Below are 24710 nucleotides of genomic sequence, written 5' to 3'. Positions count from 1 at the left end.
TGAATCCCACCATCAGCCCTGTACCCCATCAGATCCCTACCTATTTTCTTAGCTCAGGGTGGTGTAGAAGCCTCAATTGCCTGGCTGCCTTATGGTCTCATGTTTTTATGGGTCTACCATATGTAGGAAATTAAAACTTGTTTTTCTCCTGTGAATCTGTTTTATAGCAATGTAATGACTAGACTGAGGAACCTAGAAGAGAGGAAGGGAAACTTATTCTGTCTCTATACCACTTTCTGCAACCAAATTGTCTTACTAAAAGGAATGAACCAGAAAGAGATAAGAGGCAGAGGCAGAAATAATTTGTAGATGACTTTTTAAAAATCCCTTCCACTTCTCAATGATGTCAGCAGCCCGAAGGTGCGAAGAGACATGAATGTCCATCAAATATGATCACCAGCCCACTTTCGAGTGGCTTTTATGAGGAAAAGCAAACTACTGTCAGACTGTAGATGGTTTGGAAAATGGAACATGGTACAGGTTTGATTTAAGGGTCACAACGGGGTGGCCGCAGTTGGGACAGCAAAACCATGACCAGAGAAAGTACTGACAGTAATGAAGGACCACAGATAGCCTTAAAAGAGGAATCGAGACTTGATTTAATCAATTTGCCAAAAGAAGGAAAGAGCAAAGACTCTTGCAACAAGTCCTCCTACAGTGAGTCAAATGGGTCAACTTTTGGCGAGTTGCAAGTTCGGTATGAAGTGCTAACTTCTGCACCAGAAACATGTAGTCCTTTAACTTATGCCTGGTCTAGGATTGGTACATTGCCATGGCCAGTCCAATGATGAATCTAGCTGGTGATGATGGCCATCTGAGCAGCTTGATCAGCGACTGTATTCCCTTTGGTCTCATGAGAGAATGGGTGAAATTTGTTTCCATAGTTCATGGCTCCAAAGAGGGGTGTATTTAATCTACCAGTCTGTAGTCTTCAATGGGGCAGACCAGACAGCTGGGGTATTGGCAGCAGCCCCAAAATCTAAAAAGATTCATAAGGGTCATATTGGCCAGAGCTGTTAAGACTGCCTTGAGTTCTGTCCAATGAGTGAAGTAACCACACCCACTTGCTTACAAGTAGCTGGAACTAAGACTGAACATCAGTTAAGGGCTCAATGGACACCAGCCATCAGTAAATCAAGCCTAGAAATTTAGAAGAATATCTGTGAATCAAGAACCCCATTGAGCTAGCAGTATTGCTTCATGAAGGTGGTGGAATCGAAGACAATAATTCCTTCAAGCGTATAGCTCTTTTTTAAAAAGTGTTTTATTTATTTTTAAGGGATCACAAGTTGGGGAGGGGCAAAGAAAAAGGGACACAAGATCTGAAGCAAGCTCTGTGCTGACAGCAGCAAGCCCGACTTGGGCTTTGAAATCACAAACCATGAGGTCATGACCTGAGCCAAAGTTGGATGCTCAACCCACGGAGCCACCCAGGCGCCCCACTGACTCTCTTTGATATAAAGCTAAATGCCCCCCAGCCAGCCCACCTGTGCTCCTGACTACGACATTTCCATCCAACTAGTGAGGCCTGTTGGGTTCTTAACTTGTTAATGACCCTGTAAATATTTTAATGTGTTTATTGAGTATTTGTATTTATTTTCTGTGAGTTGTTTATTTGCATTATTTGCCCACTTTTCTATTCAGTTGTTCATACCTAAATTGCCTTGTTGAAGTTCTTTTTATGTTTTCTGATAAAGAAAATATTTAAGGCTACATTTTAAGATATCTCTTTTTCCTGGCTGTCTCCCATGTATAGAAGAAATATTTGTTAATAAACTTCTTTTTTCTCTAGCTGTTCTGTCTCGTGGTATTGAAACCGCAGCTAAGAATTTAGAAGAGCAGAAGAAAAATTACATTTTCCCTCCCCTACAATATACATAGAAGTGTTATTGGGGACTAATCTGTCTCTGTGTTTCTCTAAGATTCACAGGAGAAATTATGACCTACACTTAAATTATTACCTTTGGTTGTGAAGCTCAGGTAAGAACCCTCTACCTTGCATAGAAGATAAAACATTTCAATTAGAAAAAAGTTCTTATAGGCCAGTTTTAACCTGTGTGTGAATGTGAGTATGTATGCTAATAGCCAACAATAGGGGTCATTCACTATGGAAATAGCACAGATGTTTTAATGAGGCTGAGAAGAAATCAAGGGTGACAATGGAACAGCATAGTTTTTTAAGTCATGAAAGATAGGGGCGCCCTGGTGGCTAAGTCGATTAAGCGGCTGACTTCAGCTCAGGTCATGATCTTACAGTTTGTGGGTTTGAGCCCCGCATCAGGCTCTGTGCTGACATCTCAGAGCCTGGAGCCTGCTTCTGATTCTGTGTCGCCCTTTCTCTCTGACCCTCCCCTGGTCACACTCTGTGTCTCTCTCTCGCTCTCAAAAATAAATAAACATTTAAAAAAATTAAAAAAATAAGTCATAAAAGATAAGTCAGAATTAGATTGACGTGGTCAATTAACAGAGTCACAGGATCACAGAATTGGGAAAAGGAACTAAGACATTAGACCAAACCTCTCAGCCAAAGAAGAACCCCTTTGGGATGAGTGGGTGGCTCAGTTGGTTGAGCATCAGACTCTTGATTTCAGCTCAGGTCATGATCCCAGGGTTATGGGATCGAGTCCCCCAGCAGGCTCCACACTGGGCATGGATCCTGCTTAGGATTCTCTCTCTCTCTGCCCCTCTCCCTTACTATGGTCTCTCTCTTTCTCTAAAAACAAACAAAACAAAGAAGAACTTCTTCCACCACATCTAAGCTTGGCGAACATTCAGTGTCTGCTTGAATACTTTGAGTGACTGGAAGTCTTTTGGAGAGGGAAAATGTAATAGTCTTCCTTTTGTTAAGCAGAAATTTACCTTCCATAACTCCTGTGCATTGATTTGGTTTCCTCCCACAGAAACTATAAAAGATATGTAATTGAACCCAAGTCCATCTGCCTGATGTGCAGCAAAGCCAATCCCTGAGACATCAAGCATGCAGCAAGCTAAGAGTTTATTTGAGAGGCAGCCAAGGGAGGAGAGGGGAGGACGGGTCTCAAATGCCTCCCTGAAGTGGGAGAGAACACATTTTTTTATAACCATAGGGGTTGAGATTACATACATATGGATGAAAAGGGCAGAAAAACTTATGAGTTTTCATGACAAAAGATGGAGCATCCACATTGAGTAAATGTAGATGAAACATCTATCCCTTGTTCCCTTTGGGGTGAAGACTTAGCATCAGAATGAGGCGAAATTCAGCCCCTGACTTTAAGAGGTTATTTTAGGCCAAGGAGAAGGGGCTGTTGGCATGCTCCAAGAGCTGTTATAAACAGGATGGAGTCTTGGACTTGTTATCCTGAGGGAGAAATGCAAGACCTTGCTGGTTCATAGGCCAGCACCGTATCAGTTGGCCTTGAGTCCAAGCTTCTCCAAAGACAGCTAGTGAGTTTCTTAGTGGGGTCTGAAAAGACACAATAGCTGATTGGGGGAAATAGTTCTCTGAAAAATAAGCTTTAAGTTTTCTGCCAGTTTCTACTTCATTAACACTATGGGGCACCATTTCAATGCCTCCCTGAGTTATGATCTTTCTTCCATCTTGAGGAATTGGGATGGTGACTGCTCTGGCTCCTTCCTTATCTCCTCAGGTGAGGTAGATTTTGGGTAAAGAGCAGTTTTTGTAAATCTTAGCTGTAAGCAAAATTCCTTCGGCGATTAATATGCCTGCCTGCTGGGCTAAGTATATGTTTCTAAGCTATAGGTCACAGCAGCAAGGGAAACAGAAGCAATACAGAGTCAGACATCCTAAGTTTTTCTCTGTTACAGGTATACGCATAATCCCACTTTCATATGACAGTTCCTTAAGTACGTTAAGATAGGCCTATTTACTTTAGAAAGAGATAACGTAAGAATGAAATTTATAATCTGTGTAAAACACTGCAACGTGCATATACAGAGCTGAATATGTTACTCTAGATATCTTTTGACCTGTGGATTCCCCACGGTGGACTGTTAATCCTCCCATTTGATAGACTTCTCTCTTTTTTTAAAAATATAGTTTATTGTCAAATTGGGTTCCATATAACACCCAGTGCTCTTCCCCACAAGTGCCCTCCTCCATACCCATCACCCCTTTTCCCCTCTCCCCCACCCCCATCAACCCTCAGTTTGTTCTCAGTATTTAAGAGTCTCTCATGGTTTGCTTCCCTCCCTTTCCTTAACCACTTTTTCCCCTTCTTGTCCCCATGATCATCTGTTAAGTTCCTCCTGTTCCACATATGAATGAAAACATATGGTATCTGTCTTTCTCCACCTGACTTAGCATGACACCCTTGAGGTCCATTCACTTTGCTACAAATGGCCAGATTTCATTCTTTCTCATTGCCATGTAGTACTCCATTGTGTATATAAGCCACATCTTCTTGATCCACTCATCAGGTGATGGACATTTAGGCTCTTTCCATGACTTGGCTATTGTTGACATTGCTGCTATGAACATTGGGGTACATGTGCTCCTATGCCTCAGCACTTCTTTATCCCTTGAGTAAATCCCTAGCAGTGCTATTGCTGGGTCATAAGGGAGTTCTATGGATAGTTTTTTGAGGAACCTCCACACTGTTTTCCAGAGCGGCTGTACCAGTTTACATTCCTACCAACAGTGTAGGAGGGTGCCCATTTCTCCACGTCCTCACCAGCATCTATAGTCTCCTGATTTGTTCATTTTACCCACTCTGACTGGTGCGAGGTGGTATCTCAGTGTGGTTTTGATTTGGGTTTCCCTGATGATGAGTGATGCTGAGCATCGTTTCATGTGCCTGTAGGCCATCTGGATGTCCTCTTTGGAGAAGTGTCTGTTCATGTCTTCTGCCCATTTCTTCACTGGGTTATTTGTTTTTGGGTGTGGAGTTTGGTGAGTTCCTTGTAGATTTTGTAGTATATCGGCTAGTATAGCCAATAGATTTCTCTTAATGTTACCCCAAATCCCACCCACCCCCATTCTACCACAGATCACATTGATGACACATACCAACTAAAATCTCCCCATGTTTTTCTACCATTAAACCAAAAGACTCCCATCCACCCTGTCCTTGATGCCTTCATTCCTTGACCTTTAATGAAAGACATTATAGGTAATATTGAATTTTACCTGAGCCCTACGCTCCCGGAAAACATAAGGTTAAAGGGATCTACCACTCTTCTGTTTCAGAAAACACTCATTGCAAAGAATCATCCTTTCCCATATGACATATATGATTCACACTTGCCCTGCTACTTTATCTACACCAAAGCCAAGACACAGATGCTCCAGAGTTCCCTTCTTTTTCTCATAAATAATCAGATGAGCTGCTTGTCCCTACAGATATTTGGAGCAAAATACACACCAACCAAACTTTTGTTAAGATTCTGTCCTTCCCCTAGGCCTCTGAAATCTGGTCCACCCTCAAGCTGAGCCAGTATAGGCAACCCCCTAAGGGACCCTCCTGGAAAACAGGCTGGCCCCAAGACAAGACTTGATCCTGTCACTCTTTCAGCTCAGTTCCCCACACCTAGCTCTTTCCAGCTTTGTTTACACCTCTCTGTAGAAGGAAACGTATTACTTAACTCTTGAGATGCTTTGGAGATCATATGGTTACTGGGTTCTCACTATCATAATAGCCCCCTCCCCTGCCCCCTCAATAATCCTTTTGAATAAAGTCTCTGCTCACTAAAAGCAGGATTTGTTTTTATTTGATATTATGTATCTCCTTACTGGATTCCATTTTAATTTTAGCCCATCATGATGGCCTGTCCAAAATCTTTTTGCATCTTAGTTCTGTTATCAAGCGTCTTAAATTTTATGGCACTTACAAATTTCATGTGTGCCTTCTGTATTTTCCTTCAGATGGCTGATACAAGGGTTAAATAGGATTGTTCAGACCAGAGCTCTTCAGAGAGACATGTCCCTTCAATTTGACACAGAACTATCCCTCAATCTCTTAGGACATAGTGACGTGACCACCTTTAGATATTCCTAAAAATGCTGCTATCCAGCTCACTTTTTTTTTTTATCAAGAGACCACGAGGCATACTGCCAAATATCTTGTTTGATATATTTTATCGAGATATAATCCAGATCTGTTATGTCTCTATATCCCTCGATCTAACTATTTTAGTAAGTATTATTTCAAAGAGACTCAGAATCTTTTATAACTCTAAATGGGTAGAGAGTCCTAGACAGGTCTTTCTCTCATATTTTTTCTTCTCTTTCAAGGAAAAGGGGACTGAGATTTAAAATGATGTGTGCCAAAACAATATTACTGATAATGGCTAATTCACAAACTACCTGGATTATCTCTGCCATTCAGACAAATAGTTTACTCTGTTTTTTCACAGCATTCAGGGCTGGTCCGGTATAATGATAGTGTGATGATCACAATCACTACCATACATTTGTCTAGGGTTTTGGTAGTGTCTGATACTTGTCTTGAGCAATTCTAGCAAAGTACTTCTCTATGTCTAGAAGCTTGCAACACGGTAAGGGCACTTGAGTGGCTCAGTCGGTTAAGCATCTGACTCCTGATTTTGGCTCAGGTCGTGATCTCACGGTTGGTGAGACTGAGCCCCGTATTGGGCTCTGCACTGACAATGGGCAGCCTGCTTGGGTTTCTCTCTCTTCCTCTCACTGCCCCTCCCCAGCTCATGCTCTCTCTCTTTCAAATTAAATAAACAAACATAAAAAAAAAGTGACCTGTGACATGGTAGACAGTGTTGATGCTTTAAGAAAATATTTCCTTTCAACCAAACATTTCCATAGATTTTTCTCCCTCCATTTTTTTTAAAGTAAATTCTATGCCCAGCATGGGCTCAAACTCATAACTCAGAGATCAAGAGTCACATGATCGGGGCACCTGGGGGGCTCAGTCAGTTAAGCATCAGACTCTCAGTTTCAGCTCAGGTCATGATCTCACGGTTTTGTGAGTTCAAGCCCTGCATTGGGCTCTGGGCTGATGTTATGGAACCTGCTTGGGATGTTCTCTCTCTCTCTCTCTCTCTCTCTCTCTCTGCCCCTCCCCAACTCACCCTGTCTCTCTCAAAATAAATAAGTACATTTTTTTAAAAAGTCACGTGCTCTACCGACTGAACCATCCCCAACCATTCCCCTCCTGCCACCATTCTTATCCCCTTGTGTTGGGAAGAAAAATTCTTCTCTGTGGTTCAAGGTTCTTCTGGCTGGTCTAAGAATTGAATTGACATGCGATAGATCAACAGAAAAAAATTAAACTTAATTACTTGACTATGGGGAATCCACAAAACACAAATGGTTCCCAAGATAGTCAAGTAAAACAAGTTGTGTCATCTGGAACTAAGTAGATGTTAGGGGTCTGGGACTTCAAAGTGAAGGAAAGCAATTTACAGGAAGACGAAAAAGAATAAATGCAATCAGAGGACTATGCAGCCATATGGAAACCATGAGACACAGGGGTACCTGAGTGGCTCATTCAGTTGAGCATCAGACCCTTGATTTCAGCTGAGATCATGACCTCACAGTTCATGGAACGGAGCCCTGCATTGGGTCTGGACTGACAGGGCAGAGCCTGCCTGGGATACTGTCCCTCCCTCTCTCTCTGCACCCCCCTCCCACTCCCACCGTCTCTCAAAATAAATAAGCATTAAAAAGAAAAAGAAACAATGAGACACATCGAGGAATTTGAACAGACTTCGCTCAATTCTCCTCTGCCATCCCTTGTTCACATTATAATGTCACGGTCTATGGCGATTGCCCTCTTTCTGGAGCAAGTCTTCCATCTAAATTATTTTAGGCTGTTGGGGGGGGGGAAGGGGGGGCAACGTTTCTTCCTGAGTCTTTTGGACTTTTTTCAGTGTGAAATAATCTGCAGGCCAAAGTGGCATATCTTGGGGCAACTCATTCTGACCCAATGTCTACACTTGTGAATGAATGCCTGCAAGGAGAAAGCAGGAACCAGACCTTCCTCGTAATGTGAACACACATTAGTTGAGAAGAACTAAATCCTCAGCAGAACCACATACACCTTGACAGAGAAATTATATAAATAGTAAACACATATGAAGGTACTCACTCAAACAATAAAGAGAATCACAAATTAAAATGTGGATTGTAAGGGTAAAAGCATGACATTTTCTTTGAGGACCCTTCCCTCCTTAGGATGTCTCTAGAAAGCTGAAATGGCCAAAGAAGAGGCTAACCCATTTGATTTTATAATTCAATTCACATGTCTTCTGACCGTTGGAAATATAAGCAGACACTTGTGAAATTACGTCTCTCAGGAGATATACAAGCAACAACCACAGTGTATCTAAATGTCCCTTGAGGAGATGAGAAGTTTTAATTGTTCTATCTTCTTTTGTAAGGTATAAATGGATGTGACATTCTGTCCAGACTTTGTAAGTCTGTCCAGATTGTTTTACTACCTTACAGAATGTGAGTCTGATATATATTGTAAGATAGTAAAACTATCTGGACAGACTTACAAAGTCTGGACAGAATGTCACATCCATTTTTACCTTAAAATGGAAGAAAGAACAATTAAAACTTCTCTTATCTCCTCAAGAGACATTTAGATACACTGTGGTTGTCATTTCTCTATTCATACACTGGGTCTATTGCTGGCAGGTTTCTTTAAATTTCCCTACCAGGTGGTAACTAGAATACGTAATTCCTCCTTACAGAGAAGAAAAGCTACAAAAACAAGATAAAAGGGCCAGCCACATGTCCAAGGATGGAGAGTTGGTACCATACTCAGTAATCTTGTTTGTTTCCTGTGCCCACCAACTGCCCAGGTGTAAGAGTTGCCATGGGAAGGCAACTGAGCGGCCACTTTGCTCTGGAGAGCTGCGTGCACTGACAACCCCCACCTGCAGACCTGGAATGACCCGAGCCTTTTGAAAAGCACCAGCGGCCATTTTATTGCGGGTCAGATAATAGTTCCAGGCACCGCCAGGGACCGACGACCCCCCACTCTCCAATCTGGACTGTCTCAAACTGGAATGCCTCACCATGGGATTCCAGCACCCCCCACCCCACCGAAGTGAACAGCCAATCCTATCCTGCCACAGTCCAAAGATGCCTCTACTTGGCTATCTGCCCACCTGAACTCAAACCTGGAACTCTTGCACCCATAACACACCTTGCTCTCCCATACCAGGCGCGACTTCCCTGACTCCCCGCTCCAGAGTCACAGAACCTCGCCCGGGGATTGCAGACTCCAATAAAGGCCTTCTTGGCTCCATAACGTGGTCTCTCTCTTTCCTCTCGCCTCTGCCTCCATCTATTAAGCCTTACACCAAGTAGCACCACGGATAAGGGCCCCCTCCCCTTTTTCTTTTGTCTCTCAATCCCCTACCTTCCCAGCCATAAAAGGAGGCCAACGCAAGGTTCAATGCTCAGCCGTTGGAGATGACTCTTCTGGACTGGTGTTGGTGCTCCATAAACTGTCTTTTCCTGATTCCCCAAGTGCGTGTGGCTTGTCTCCTCCTGGGTGCTGAGTATTTGCTGTAACATTACTAGAGCACCAATGAAGAATTTTGTTATTTTGACTAGACTAGTCCTGAATCTCCACATTATTCCTAAACCACCTCTTTATTTCATGGTTTTTGTTATATGGCTATGGGAGAGGAAGAATAATGTTCCTTCTATCTTTCTGAGTTCTTGGCTGAGACTCTTCCATGGGGCACCTGGGTGGCTCAGTTGGTTAAGTGTCCAACTTTGGCTCAGGTCATGATCTCACGGCTCTTAAGTTCCAGCCCCGCATCAGGCTCTGTGCTGACAGTGCGGAGCCTGCTTGGGATTCTCTGTCTCCCTCTTTCTCTCTGCCTCTTCCCTGCTTACATGCTCTCTTTCTCAAAAATAAATAAGCATTCTTTTATTTTTTTTAAATGTTTTTATTTGTTTTTGAGAGAGAGAGAGGGAGTGTGTGAGCAGGGTAGGGTCAGAGAGGGAGACACAGAATCTGAAACAGGCTCCAGGCTCTGAGGGAGCTGTCAGCACAGAGCCTGACAAGGGGCTTGAATCCAGGAACCGTGAGATCATGACCTGAGCCGAAGTCACTGCTTATCCGACTGAACCACTCAGGCACCCCATAAGCATTCTCTTTTTTAAAAAAAGATGCTTAATACCATGTATACCTCCTATGTACATGACAGATACCCAGGAAAACTGAATAATGCCCTAAAATGGTCCAAGCCACCATCTTAAATCCACCTCCAGCTAAATACAAAAGATAATGGGGAGGGGGGCCAGTTATGGGAGGTTACCAGGAAAAATACAGTAAAGGAGGGTATGGTTGTTATGCAGATTTAAATGATCACCTTCTCCATTGATAAGATTTTCTACAGATTTAGTTATCCTTCACTTCCTGGTACTCCCTTACAAATGAAGATTTCCTTTATAAATACCCATTTCTCAGCCAACCAAGAAATCAAAGAAGAAATTAAAAAAACCTCTTTTACTATTCCCATCACTTTTTTTGAACATAGCCCTGGAAGTCCTAGCTACAGCATTGAGACAACATAAAGAGATCAAAGGTATCCAAATTGGCAAGGAAGACACAAAATTCTCACTCCCTGCAGATGACATAACATTATGTATAGAAAACCCCAAGACTAGAACTGATTACTAGAGCTGATACATGAATTCAGTATAGTCACAGAATGCAAAATGTACAGAAATCTGTTGTATTCCCATACACTGATGATGAAGCCACAGAAAGGGAAATTAAGAGAAAATTTTCATTTACAGTTGCACTATAAACAGTAAAATAATCAGCTCTTTGAGGAAGATAGAGTTTCCCCTAGAATGGAACTCTGGACACCCCACTCCCGCTCCTGACTCTCCGCTGTTTGCTTTTGCTCAGGAACAAGTTGGTTGGCTTTTAAAGACACTGGGAAGACACCCACGGAAGAGAGGGTGATTCACAGAATTAGAATTACTCTAACCAGCCCAAATGTAAAATCTTTGGAGAAGGTACGAGATGACTTGATCCGAGGGCAAAGAAAAAGAATCTTAAAGTGAAAGGACCAGTTTGGATGCTTACCAAGACACTGAGCATCAGGGGTGCCTGGGGGGCTGAGTTCGGCTCAGGTCATGACCTCATAGTTCATGGGTTCCAGTCCCCTATTGATCTCAGAGCCTGAAGCCTGCTTCGGATTCTGTGTGTGTGTCTCGCTCTGCCCCTCCCCTGTTGATGCTCGCTTCTTCTCTCTGTCTCAAATAAATATTTCTTAAAAAAGTTTTAAAAAGACTCTGAGATGGGGTGCCTGGGTGGCTAAGTCGGTTGAGCATCTGACTTCAGCTAAGGTCATGATCTCACAGTTTGTGGGTTTGAGCCCCACATCAGGCTCTGTGCTGACTGCTGGCTCAGAGCCTGGAGCCAGCTTTGGATTCTGTGTCTATTTCTCTCTCTGCCCCTCCCCTGCTCACACTCTGTATCTCAAAAATAAATAAATGTAAAAAAAAGATTTAAAAAATTAGAATATAAATTATTTTTAAAAAAGACTCTGAGGATCACTACAAAAAAGACACTTTGTGGTGAAGGTTCTAAGGCTTGGGATCCTTTCCAGATGAGGATCCACAAAGGACTTTTTGGTTTGCACAGTCCTTTTGACGTTGTTAAGCAGATGACTTCCATCAGTATTGAAACAGGAGTCAAGATTGAAGTCACCACTGAAGATGCTTAAATCAACTTTTTAAATAAATTGTTCAACAAATGGCTTAATTTTATTAATTCAAATTTAATAAAAATTTTAATAAATTTATCAGTTGTTAAAAAAACAATAAAATATTCAAGAATAAACTTAAACTAAGAGGTGAAAGACTAGTACTCTAAAAACTATAAAACCCTGATGACAGAAATTCGAGACCACATGAAGAAATGGAAAGATGTTCCATGCTCAGGGATTGGAAAAATAAATATTGTTAAAATGTCCATACTATCCAAAGAAATTAACAGATTGAATGCAATCCCTATCAAAGTACCAGTAGACTTTTTCATAGAACTAGGACATAGAATCCTAAAATTGGTTTAAAACCACAACAGACCTCGAATAGTCAATCTTGAAAAAGGAAAAAAAAAACCTGGAGGTATCACAATTCCACATTTCAATTTATATTACAAAGTGGTAATAGTTAAAATAGTATTGGGACTGGCATAAAAAGATACACACAGATCAATGGAATAGAACAGAAAACCTAGAAATAAACCCACATTTATCTGGTCAATTAATCTTTGACAAAGGAGGAATGGGCAAAAGGCAGTCTAGACTCTTGAACAAATGGAATTAGGAAAACTAGACAACTACATGCAAAAGAGGAAAACTAGACCACTTTCTTTGACCATACAGAAGCATAAATTCAAAACGGATTGAAGACCTATGTGGGAGACATGAAACTATAAAAATCCTAGAAGAGAGCACAAGCAGTAATCTCTCTGGTATCGGCCACAGCAACATTTTTCTAGATATATTTTCTGAGGCAAGGGGAATAAAAACAAATATAAATTATTGGGATTACATCAAAATAAAATGTTTCTGCACAGCGAAGGAAATAACAAAACTAAAAGGCAATGTACTAAATGGGAGAAGAGATTTGCAAATTACATATCTGATTATGGGTTAGTATCCAAAATATATAAAGAAAACTGATACACTCAACACTAAAAATAATAATAATAATAATAATCCAAGTTAAAAAATGGGCAGAAGACATGAACAGACATTTCTCCAAAGACATCCAGATGGCCAACAGGCACATAAAAAGATGCTCAACATCACTCATCACCATGGAAATGCAAATGAAAACTACAAGGAAATATCACCTTACACCTGTCAGAATAGCTAAAGTCAAAAACACAAGAAACAACAGATGTTGGTGAGGATGTAAAGAAAAAGGAACCCTCATACACTGTTGGTGGGAATGAAAACAGGTGCAGCCATTGTGGAAAATAGTATGGAGGTTCCTCAAAATATTAAAAACAGATCTATCCTATGAATATCCTATGAATCCTATGATTCAGTAATCACCCTTCTGGGTATTCATCTGTGCATCAACAGATGAATGGATAAAGAAGATATATTTGCAATGAAATATTACTCATCCATAAAAAAGAATGAAATCTTGCCATTTGCAACAACATGGATAGAGCTAGAGATATTTCATGCTAAGTGAAGTAAGTCAGTCAGAGAAAGGCAAATACCATAAAATTCCTCTCTTATGTTGGTTTCAAGAAACAAGAGAAATGAGCAATGGAAAACAGAGAGAGAGAGAATCCAAGAAACAGACTTTTAGCTATAGAGAACAAACTGATGGTTACCAAATGGGAGGTTGGTGGGGGGATGGGAGAAACAGGGGATGGGGCTTAAAGAGTATATTTATCATGATGAAAAAAATATACATAAAATGATTAAGATGATATGGGGCACTGGGTGGCTCAGTCGGTTAAGCATCCAACTACGGCTCAGGTCATGATCTCACCGTTTTGTGTTCGAGCCCCGCATTGGGCTCTGTGCTGACAGCTCAGAGCCTGGAGCCTGCTTCGGATTCTGTGTGTGTGTGTCTCTCTCTCCCCCTGCCCCACTCCTGCTCTGTCTCTCTGTCTCTCAAAAATAAATAAATATTAAAAACATTAATTATAAAAAATGAAGATGATAAATCGAGAAAAAATGAAATTGCAAATAATATTTAAAAACATATTCATTTCTCTTATAAAAGGGTCCCTTTTACCAGGTTTTCAGAGCTTCTCCTGTGTCTGCTGTTTCCTAAAAATAACCAGCCTAAAATAATCCCATGTCAAAGAGGCATATTTTAGGGTGGCAAATTCTGCTTCCCTTCAGGCCCCAATTCCTATGTTCACTGCAGCTGTATACTGATTTGATAGCACCGTGCTAATGGTGAAGTATTTGCAAATGATGTGTCCCTAAAGTCACTCCCCCACACATATACATAGACACACCACAAAGACCGCTAATCGAAAACACAACTATACTGTCATCAATTCCTATTTGCAAGAGAACGTCTCCAAAAGCGGTATTGCTTTGCATTCACGTTTGCAGATGGATTACCAAAATAACAGATTCCTTTTTTTCTGTGATTTTTAGGTCTTTGAAAATTACTGTTTGAAGCTGAACTTCACGGGCTCTCAGGTACTGAAAGTGACAGATTTACGTGGGCACTAAGATGATAATAAGGGGGAAAATCCTTCAGCAATCTTTCCTAATGTGTCACTGATTAAAATGAAATAGCATTTTTAAAAAGGGAATAGAGTATCCAGGTAAAATTACATTTCCTTACCCTTATTCTGACCCTATAGTTCCTTCAATTGTTTATTCAGCTTTCTTGTAAAAACAAAACAAAAACAAAAACGCTTTGGCATTGTGGCTCAATGCCTACAAATATGGAGTCCATCCCCCCCAAATTAATAGAGTATAACCTATAATAATGAGCCATGATAGACAAACAAGCAATTCAATTCCAGCATAATTATTGTTAATGGAATTAAGTGTTCACTGTGTTAGAACATAAAGATGAAATTTTCTTTTCTAAGCTCAAAAATGAATCATTTTATAGGATTGACATGGTATCGAGATAAGTAGCCGAACAGCAATTTCCAGAACTTCAATCTCTTCTTATGAAATGTGATTAAGTGTCAGTTTCCTGCCCTCCATATTCCTGCTCTGGACGAAGCCAATAATAAAACACACATCTGACGAATAGACAAAATTCTTTGCTTCTTCCACTTCCATGTCTGCATCATAAGGAAATGAGGTGTGATGTCTGATGACTCACTACATCCCAAATTTCCACCAATTTGAAACTTGCCACCTCAAACTTTTCTGGCTTTTATAAAGATGCAGGATGGCTGGTTATCTGGATAAAGAGGTGAACAGTGTGGTTTCAAGCAATTCTGGCTACGTTAGCATGGGTTTGATTTAATGGAAAAGGTCTGGAATGTTAAAGCTGAAATCAAAGGCAGGCTAAATTAATTTAACAAGGAGGCCATTAGACTGAGGGGATTCTCATGCCAGGACAACCTTCTTAAGCAAACCAAAATCCAAGCCAGGAATGCCTCAATGTTACCAAGTCAGAATGCAAAGGGACAACCAATCACAAGCAGCTAACTAGGCTTTAAGTTATAGCCAATCAAGTAATTTCTTGCTTTGCTTCCTTAATTTCCTGGGGCAGGGCTCTCCCCTGGCTTCTGGTTGGCTAGGGCTCCTGAAGCAGGGAGCCGTCTTGCCACTTCAAATGAAAGCATTAATGCTGGAGGTCACGTCACCCCCAGGCACAGCGGGACTAGCCAAGACCCTGTAGGGATGCAGCCCTTCTAGCTTACCAGCAAAGATATGCATTCAGATTCCAAGTCTCCTGAGAGGAAGAGACTTTCTGAGGACAAGACAAGATGGCCCCAGAGCTCCTGCTAGTGCGACATCATAGGTCCCCAGTCAACAGCATGCATCTCCTCAGGGGACCCCCTGCCCCAAATTTTGCGCTCAAAAGCCCTCACTTGCCAGACATCAGGGAGTTCTGGACTTTGGATCATTAGCTCCGGGGTCGGGATGGGGAGGAACGCACCCAATAAATACCCTTTCTTTCCTCACTGCAAGAGCTCCGTGACAGTTTTTTGTTTTGTTTCTTTTTGATTTTTTGTTTCTTTATTTCTTTTGAGAGAGAGAAAGAGAGTGCGCAAGCGCGAGAGCCAGTGGGGGCGGGGCAGAGAGCGAAGGAGACAGAGAATCCCAAACCCCTTCCGCAGGATCGCACTATCAGCGTAGAGCCGTAGAGCCGGAAGAGGGGCTCAAACAGAAGATCACGACCTGAGCAGAAACCACGAGTCAGACGCTGAACTGACTGAGCCCTCGAAGTGTCGCCTCAGCCTCCATTCTTATTGGCTGGCTGTGTATCTGGTGAAGGAACTCTTTCGTTCATTTACACTCCTAACCATTCACAGTTTCGCATTGCCCTATGCGAATGGATTTCTGCCCAAATAAACTTAAAAATCTGAATATGCCTCAGCTGTATCTTTTAACAAGCACATGCATCCCATCTTATGCAACACATTCTTGGGTGCAAAAAGTTACAATATCCATTAAGTTCTTAAGTAAATTGTTGAGACCCTGTTCTCCAGCACGGTAGCAACGCCCGACATATTTATGTTCTAATGCCTGCAAGAACGAGTTGCCGGTAGAACAAAGAGCTGATTTTTATTGCTTTTCTGAGTTAATACGGTCACCGTCTTTTTTTCTTTCTTGCGCAGGGATGCACAAATAGTGGCTAGAGAGGAACTGCAAATACATAAGCTCACTTTAGAAATACACAAATTGGAAGATTTAAAATAAAATCGGTTCCAGCCTTTGTCATTCTTCAGCTTTGTCCTTTTGTGATGTGTTATTTATAGCCAGAGCTTCAGGGGGAAAAAAATTTCAAGTCAACTCACGGTGTAGATTAAACCACTGAAACCACAGAAACGTTGAGACACTGATATTCGGCAAAGCGATGCCACAGATTTATAGCTTCATCATCCGCTTTGCTGATTGCTAGTCTCTCTGAATGGTTATGCCATCATTAGGAAAAAGTTGCTAAATAAACTTAATTGAGCATTTAGAGGGCTGTATAAAACATTTCTTTTTATTTCTTCCCTAGAGGGCCATGCTGGATTTTTTTGTTTCAAAACATCATTCCCTCCTTTCATTGGCCATCTCTCCTTCTTACATGGTAATTGCCCGAGTAGAGTAGTGTTTGGTCAGGTATCACTATTTTCACTGAGATGCAGAACATCACTTTCCCAAAGCCATCCTGGTTTTTTATTTTTTCCTTTTTTTAATTTTTTTTTCTTTTTCAATACTGGAGGAATTTGACAATGACTAAGCCCTTCAGGTACGAGATGAAGGACAGTCAGAGTTTGGAGAAGCACAAGAAAGTTTAGAGAGAAAAAATCTCCTTGGAAAATAAGACATGATTGTGCTAACCCCTTAGGATAGGAAAGATAGCCTCGAAATGAGAGTGAGCAATGATTAAACACTAAAACTGGTTCCTTTCAATCACCTCTTGGCATTTATATGGTGTCATAACACCTCTGGTAACTCTTCCGGGGTTTATGAAAACAATAATAGAAGCACTGAGATGACTCAGCGATTTATTTGAAAAGCAAAGCAATAGACAAGTCCATTGGATAGAAAGCTTTTTTGGCGTTTTTTTTGTTACTAAAGCGGAGAAATTTAGCTGTAGGGATGCCTGTTAGGAAAGCACTCTACAGATTCATAGCAGTATTGAGGGCTTGACGGACATTTAAGGTCTTCCTACTTTTTTTGCAAATACAAACAAGGTTGCAAAGAGCCTTGTAAGTTGCATCTTTGGTCAAGTGGGTGAGCTTTGCTGTAAGACACATTTCTAGGAATGGAAGAGCTGGGTTAAAGGGGGCATGCATTAAAAATACTGATAGATACTGTTAAATTGCTCACCAAAGAGGTCATGGCGGTGCATGAGTATGCTCATCATAGAGAATTCAGTGTTTTCGTCAGCTTTACTATGACGGGGAAAAATGGTAGGTGGTTGTTGCTTTATTTTACGTGTCTTCTCTAATGAGTGAAGCTGATCATTTCATATTTTTATTGCTCTTGAAAAAAATACATTTTAAAAGGTGTTTTGAGCATCCTGGAAAGGCCAGTTTTACATACCACCAAGTATAATACAGAATCCTTCCTTCCCATCAATTTATTCTCAGCTTGATTTAATATGCAGTCACTGATGAGACTGATGGGAACATTTCTGTGACTCACCTTGGCATGTCCTGGTTTGGGGTGAAAGTCCTTCGTCCCAATTTTCAGACAGGCTTCATTTTAAAGGGCCTCTCGGAGGTAAGATTTGGATCACATCTAAACATCTCCTCCTAAGCGGTAGTGATGGAAAGGAGAGCAATGCTTGCACTGGCAGCTCGGAGCCTCCTTGGGAGGCTCTCTCGCCCTCTCTCTCTGCCCTTCCTCCACTCGTGCTATTTCTGTCTCTCTCTAAATAAATAAACTTACCAAAAAAAAAGAAGATAGAAATAAAAATACATAATCTAGAGGTTGGTTACCTAAGATCTACTAGCTGTGTGACTTCAGTTAAGTTGCCTAACCTCCCTGTGCTTCTGTTTCCTATACTCACTTCATGGTAGTGTTATTAAGATTAAACTACTTGAGATGTGTAAAAGGTGTGGAAGAGCATCTGTCTGGCATGTGGCAAACATCATGGAGGTGCTCATCATTAACATCAGGGAGCCCGTTCCTCCCAAAGGAATATTCTAGGGCCCTAGCTTTGCTCACCCTCCATTCACTTACCAGCTTCAGAGTATGTGGGGCACTCCTGCCTCTGGTTCCAAGGAACACAAGTCTCCCTTTGCTCCCCAATCCTATATTCTATTTCTAATCTTTTGGTTTTTCTTAAAGTCATAATATATATTCTTAACTATACAAATTCTATTTTTTTAATTTTTAAAAAATACTTATTTATTTTTGAGAGAGGAAGAGAGACAAAGCACGAGTGGGGAAGAGGCAAAGAGAGAAGGAGACACAGAATCTGAAGCAGGCTTCAGGCTCTGAGCTGACAGCATGGAGCCTGATGCGGGGCTCGAACTCACGAGCTGTGAGATCATGACCTGAGCTGAAGTTGGACGCTCAACTGACTGAGCCACCCAGGTGCCCCATTAACTATACAAACTCTAAAGTTAATCAGTATCTTTAACATCTTCCTGAAAATTTTGAGGACTTCAGACCTCTTTACATTTGATTACCTGTCCCTTCTTATATTTTATTTTTGCCCAGAATTTTACTTCAATCATTTTACCTTAGCTTTCATTCCAAATTTATCATTATTATTTTAAATATTTATTCACTATTTCTTTTTTAATATATATATATATTTGAGTTTGTTTATTTTGAGAGAGAGAGATAGCATGTGAGCAGGGAAGGGGTAAAGAGAGAGGGAGAGAGAGAATCCTAGGCAGGTTCCTCATTGTCAGCACAGAGCCCGACCTTTTTTCTGCACTTCAGTTATGTGTAAATTTTATTTGTAACTTTTTAATGTTTATTTATTTTTGAAAGAGACAGAGAGAGAGTATGTGTGTGGAGTGGGAGGGGCAGAGAGAGAGAGAGACACAGGATCTGAGCTGTCAGCACTGAGCCCGATGTGGGGCTCAAACTCCAGCGCCTCTAAGGAGACACCACCTGTCTCCCTCCGCCTGTCTCCCTCCGCTTGCAGAATCCCTTCATTGTAACCCGGTTCGTGATCCTGCTTAGAATTCAAGTTCTTCATCAGGACCTTCTAGGGAAGCAGTAAATGTTCTCACCTGGGGAGGTAAAACCTGTATTATGATATCAGCAGCTGGCATCCGAATTCCTAGGGATAAAACTTCTTAGTAAAAATGACTTGCAAGGTCCTGAGAATGAAAGTATTTGCTTTGGTTGTTTTGCTTCCCTTTTTTTTTTTTTTTACTCTGAAAATGAAAGAGAAGGGGAAAGAGGGAAAAAGTGAGATGCCATCAAAATGGCAGATTATTGTGTACGATCGAGGCGTGGGGGGGGGGGGTGAATGACCAGAAACAAAAATCCTCAGTGGTAAAGTTGTCTCTTTTTCCTCTCTTTTTTAAAAAAGCATTTATTTACTTTTGAGAGGTGGGGGGAGGGGCACAGAGAGAGGGAGACAGAGAATCCCAAGCCGGCTCCACACTGTCAGTGCAGAGCCCACGGTGAGGCTGGAACTCACAAACCATGAGATCATGACCTGAGCAGAAATCAAGAGTCAGACACTTAACCGACTGAGCCACCCAAGTGCCCTCCTTACTTTTTTTTTTAATACTTTATTTTTAAGTAATCTCTACACCCAATGCGAGGCTCAAACTCACAACCCTGAGATCAAGGGCTGCATGCTGTAAGGACTGAAGCAGCCAGGAGCTCCTTTTTTTTTTTTTTTTTTTTTTTTTACCCCTTCTTTTTAAAAAAAACTGAGATAATTACAGGTTCGTGGGCAATTGTAAAAAATAATACAGAGAGATTCTTTGTGTACGTTGCCCAATTTTCCCCAATAACAAAGTTCACAAAGCTCTAGTACAATATCATAACCAAGATATTGACATTGACCTTATTCAGATTTTCCCAGTCATTTCTACTCATTTGTGTCCATGTGAAAGACTTTTAAAAACCGGGTATCTAATATTCACTTTGAGAACAGTTTCGTTAATTCAATGCAAACCTTCTTACTGAGTCTCTATAGGGTTTTTTTTTATGTTGATAGATTTTTGTTTTGTCTGATAGAGTAAGTAAAGCAAAATACTTTTTTTTTTCTGGTTTGAGTCAGAAAAGTACACAAGAGGGAGAGCTCATGGGTTTAAGAGTCCTGAGGTGGAGCACCTGGGTGGCTCAGTCAGTTGAGCATCTGACTTCGGCTCAGGTCAGGATCTCATGGTTCATAGGTTCGAGCCCTGAATCGGGCTTTGTGCTGACAGCTCAGAGCCTGGAGCCTACTTTGGATTCTGTGTCTCTCTCTCACCCTCCTCTACTTAGTCTCTGTCTCTCAAAAATAAATAAACGTTAAAAAAATTAAAAATTTTTTTTCAGTTATTTATTTGTTTTGAGAGAGAGAGAGAGAACGTGCATGCATGTCAGTGGGGGAAGGGCAGAGAGAGGGAAGAGAGAGAGAAAGAGAATCCCAAGCAGGCTCCGAGTGGTCTGTGCAGAGACTGACACGGGGCCTGACCTCATGAACCATGAGATCATGACCGAAGCCAAAATTGAGAGTCAGATGCTTAACTGACTGAGCCACCCAGGCGCCCCTGAAGGCATGTAGTCTTAAATAATTCCTATTAAATACAAGTACTTCTGGAAAGAGATGTCTGGTCGGGATGGCATGAGTGAGCGCATGTTTTAATTACCTCTGTGCTCCAAACACGAAATTATGATTTAGAAAGTATAGTAAGAGAGAAACCAAAAAGACATAGCTGGAATAAAAAATAATATGGTATCATTGAGGGCCAGAAATAGAATCAAAGCTTAAAATGGTATTTGTGCCTTTAACAACTTATAGGTTCGACGTTCAAGAGCAGGAAGAGGGCGCTGGAAGACCAGCTGCTCTAAGCAAAAGAAACTAAAAGTGCTTCTTGAAAGATAACCCGGCCAGATCCAGTCTTGAGCTTAAGGGCTTGGACGGATCTCATCCCTTTCATTATTCACTGCAATAAAAAGTTCTCTCAACCTGACAGAGTTGAATAAAGAATTAATGAATTTGAAAATATTTCTGAGACAATCAACCCAGGCCATGGCACTAAGGGACAGAGATTTAAAAATATATGACGGATAAATTAAAGAGATATGGTTAAAACAGGGGTTTCTAATATTTTTCTCATAAATTCCAGGAGAAGGGAATGGATGGGATGGCAGAGAAAACTCTTTGAGGATATAGTGGCTGAAAATATTCCAGAGCTGAAAGCATAATTCCTCAAATGGAAAGTGCACTGTGGGACGCCTGGGTGGCTCGGTTAAGCTTCTGATTTCGGCTCAGGTCATCATCTCAAATTTCGTGGGTTTGAGCCCCAAGTCGGGCTCTGTGCTGACAGTTCAGAGCCTGGAGCCTGCTTCTGATTCTGTCTCTCTCTCTCTCTGTCCATCCCTCGCTCGTTCTCTCCCTCCCTTTCTCTCTCTCTCAAAAATAAACATTAAAAAAAGTGCACTCCAAATACCAAACAGGCTGAATAAACATAAATTTACATCTAGGCACATCTTGTAAGAGTCCAGACCATCAAGTTTAAAGAGAGGATTTTAGGGGCGCCTGAGTGACTCAGTCAGTTGAGCATCCAACTCTTGTTTCGCCTTGGGTCGTGATCTCACGATTTGTTGGTTTGTGCCCCGTGTTGGGCTCTGCGCTGACAGTGCCGAGCCTGCTTTGGATTCTCTCTCTCTCCCTTTCTCTCTGCCCTTTCGTGTTCTCTCAAAATAAATACGCTTTTTTATAATTTTTTAATGTTTATTTATTTTTGAGAGAGAGAGACAGAGCACGAGTGGGAGAAGGGCAGCGAGGGGGAAACACAGAATGTGAAGCAGGCTCCAGGCTCCGAGCTGTCAGCACAGAGCCCGATGTGGGGCTCAAACCCACGGACCGTGAGATCACGACCTGAGCTGAAGCTGGACACTCAACTGGCTGAGCCCCCCAGGTGCCCTAACCCCTGTAGTATTTCTTAATAAAACTTTTTAAGTTCATAGCTATTAAAATGTTTTTAAGGACCACCCAAAGGCATTCATATACCATAGCAGCCATTTCTATTTCATTTGGAAATGTTGGATTAGATGATTTTCCAGTTCTAAATATTGTTTTATGGGGTTCTTCCGTATGATCATTTTTTTTCTCAAAAGGCTCCAGATATTTATCTTCTTTAAAGATGCAAAAACATATGCATTTTTCCTTTTCAAACTTTAAATCCTTGTCTTATATGTTTGCATTCTCTCTCTCTGTCTCTGTCTCTGTCTGTCTGTCTCTCTCATTATGCATCTTAGAATATTTGCCAGGGCAAAGTTCTGCTTCTTTTTCAGATACATTTGTAAAGCTTACTTTTGCATGTAGTATCTTTTTTCATCCTTTTACTTTCAGCTTATCTGTGTCTTTTTAAAAGATTTCTTTAAATGTTTTATTTATTTTTGAGAGAGTGACACAGTATGAGCTGGGGAGGGGCAGAGAGAGAGAGGGAGACATAGAATCTAAAGCAGGCTCCAGGCTCTGAGCTGTCAGCACAGAGTGTGATACGGGGCCTGAACTCGTGAACCGTGAGATCATGACCTGAGCCAAAGTTGGATGCTCAACCAACTGAGTCACCCAGGCACCCAAGCTTATCTGTGTCTTTAAAGTTAAAGTATATCCCATAGATAGCATCAAGTTGGGTCTTGTTTTTTTAATCCAGTCTGACAAATCTCTCCCTTTTATGTGGAATGCTTAAGTTAAATATATATTTCAATAAATTATTGATGTGGTTGGTTTTAAGTGTACCATAATTTTTATTATTTTTTGTGTGTGTCTTGGTCATATATATATAAAATATATACATATATATTTTTAAATTTTATTTATTTTGAGAGAGACAGAGAGAGTGAGCAGGGGACGGGCAGAGAGAGAAGGAGAGAAAGAATCCCAAGCAGGCTCCATGCTGTCAGTGCAGAGCCCAGTGCTTGGCTCAAACTCACAAACTGTGAGATCATGACCCAAGCCTAAATCAAGAGCCAGGTACTTAACCGACTGAGCCACCCAGACATCCCACCAGATATATTTCTAAGTGAAAGCTACCTGGGCAGAATGTCATTTAATAAGCTATAGGGCATAAAGAAATTTTCACATCACATCCCACTTTGAAAAATTCAAATATCCACAGGTACCTTTTACCCGCGGTCATGCTATATTGTTTAGAGAAAAGAGATTTTGTTTCAATTAAACTTGCAAGCAAGGGTGGGTAGGCGGGTTGCTTCTAGAATGGCTGCATGAAAGAAGCTGTTTGAGTCAGGATGGTTTAGGTTATGCTGCAGTAACAAATTGCCAAACTTCAGTGGCTTGAAATGAGGTTTTGTTCTCACTCCTGCTACATGTTCCTCAAGGGTAAACTGGGGATCTGTTCCAGGTTGTCTTTTTCTTAGGACCCCGGATAACAGGGCAGCGGTCCTCTAGAGCCCTGCTTGCTGCCGTGGCAGAGAGGAAGACAGCTCTAACTGATTCATTCATGAAGTGCTTAGCCAGACTCTTTACTACTTGCAATTCATTAGCCAGAGCTGGTCTCATAGCGCTACCCAACCAGAAGGTTCCAGAAGGTAAATCTCTACCAAGAGCTCAGAAGGCAAGGAGAATTGCAATATTCAGCATACATCATCAATGATGATCACATGAGATTTTTTTTTTTTTTTTTTTAGGTTCCAGAGTCTTAGCTCCTGAAGGGCTAATGCTGTTTGGTTCTTATGTTTTCACTGGGTTGAACCTTAAAAAAAGAATACTGCTAACAAAAGGAAAACTATAAAACAATGACAAATAAATGGCTTGGCAGGGCTGCTGTTAGATGTTGAGAAGGGCAGGGCTAGGTGCTGAAGGTTAATGCTTTCTGCCACTGGACTTGGAAATGCCCTGGGCTGTATGGACTTCTGTGCACAAAACTGTGTCTAGTGCGAAGGAGAAACGAGGAGTAGATTCTAGTAGTTTAATCATGGGACAGGTCACTTTTACCCATAGCTAAGGAATTTGGAGGCAAAGGTTTGAAATAAAGCCAAGGAGATGCTCTGAGGGAAAGGGAAGGCAGTTATATTCAAACTGGATCAAAAGATCGTAAACAGCCAGTTGTAGGCTGTTTAGGATCTTTTTTTTAAAAATTTAATGTTTATTTTTGAGAAAGAGAGGGAGAGAGAGAGATGGGGTGCAAGTGGGGGACGGGCAGAGAGAGAGAGGGAGACATAAAATCTGAAGCACAATCCAGGCTCTGAGCTGTCAGTATGGCGCCTGATGTGGGGTTCAAACTTACAAGCCATGAGATCATGACCTGAGCAGAAGTTGGAAGCCTAACCGGCTGAGCCACCCAGGTGCACCATGGATCTTCCCCCTTCCTAAGGAAGACTGTGAAAGCAGAGTTTTAAGACTGGATGTATGCTCCTTACACAGAAAGCAGGAAGTAAAGAAGTAGGGCAGATAACCCTCATTAATTGAGTGGCGGTAAAACTCTAGGTAC

General features: G+C 41.4%; 1 pseudogene; it reads left to right on the top strand.

The window, feature by feature from the left end:
* The first annotated feature begins 530 nt into the window (after positions 1-530).
* LOC115283472 lies at positions 531-11676 on the top strand (annotated as a pseudogene).
* Positions 11677-24710: the final 13034 nt, after the last annotated feature.

The sequence above is a fragment of the Suricata suricatta genome, chromosome X, assembly GCF_006229205.1.
Source record: "Suricata suricatta isolate VVHF042 chromosome X, meerkat_22Aug2017_6uvM2_HiC, whole genome shotgun sequence".
In the NCBI taxonomy this organism is placed as follows: Eukaryota; Metazoa; Chordata; class Mammalia; order Carnivora; family Herpestidae; genus Suricata; species Suricata suricatta.
Note: the sequence above shows the minus strand (reverse complement) of the source record. Positions and strands in the feature narration are given on the sequence as shown.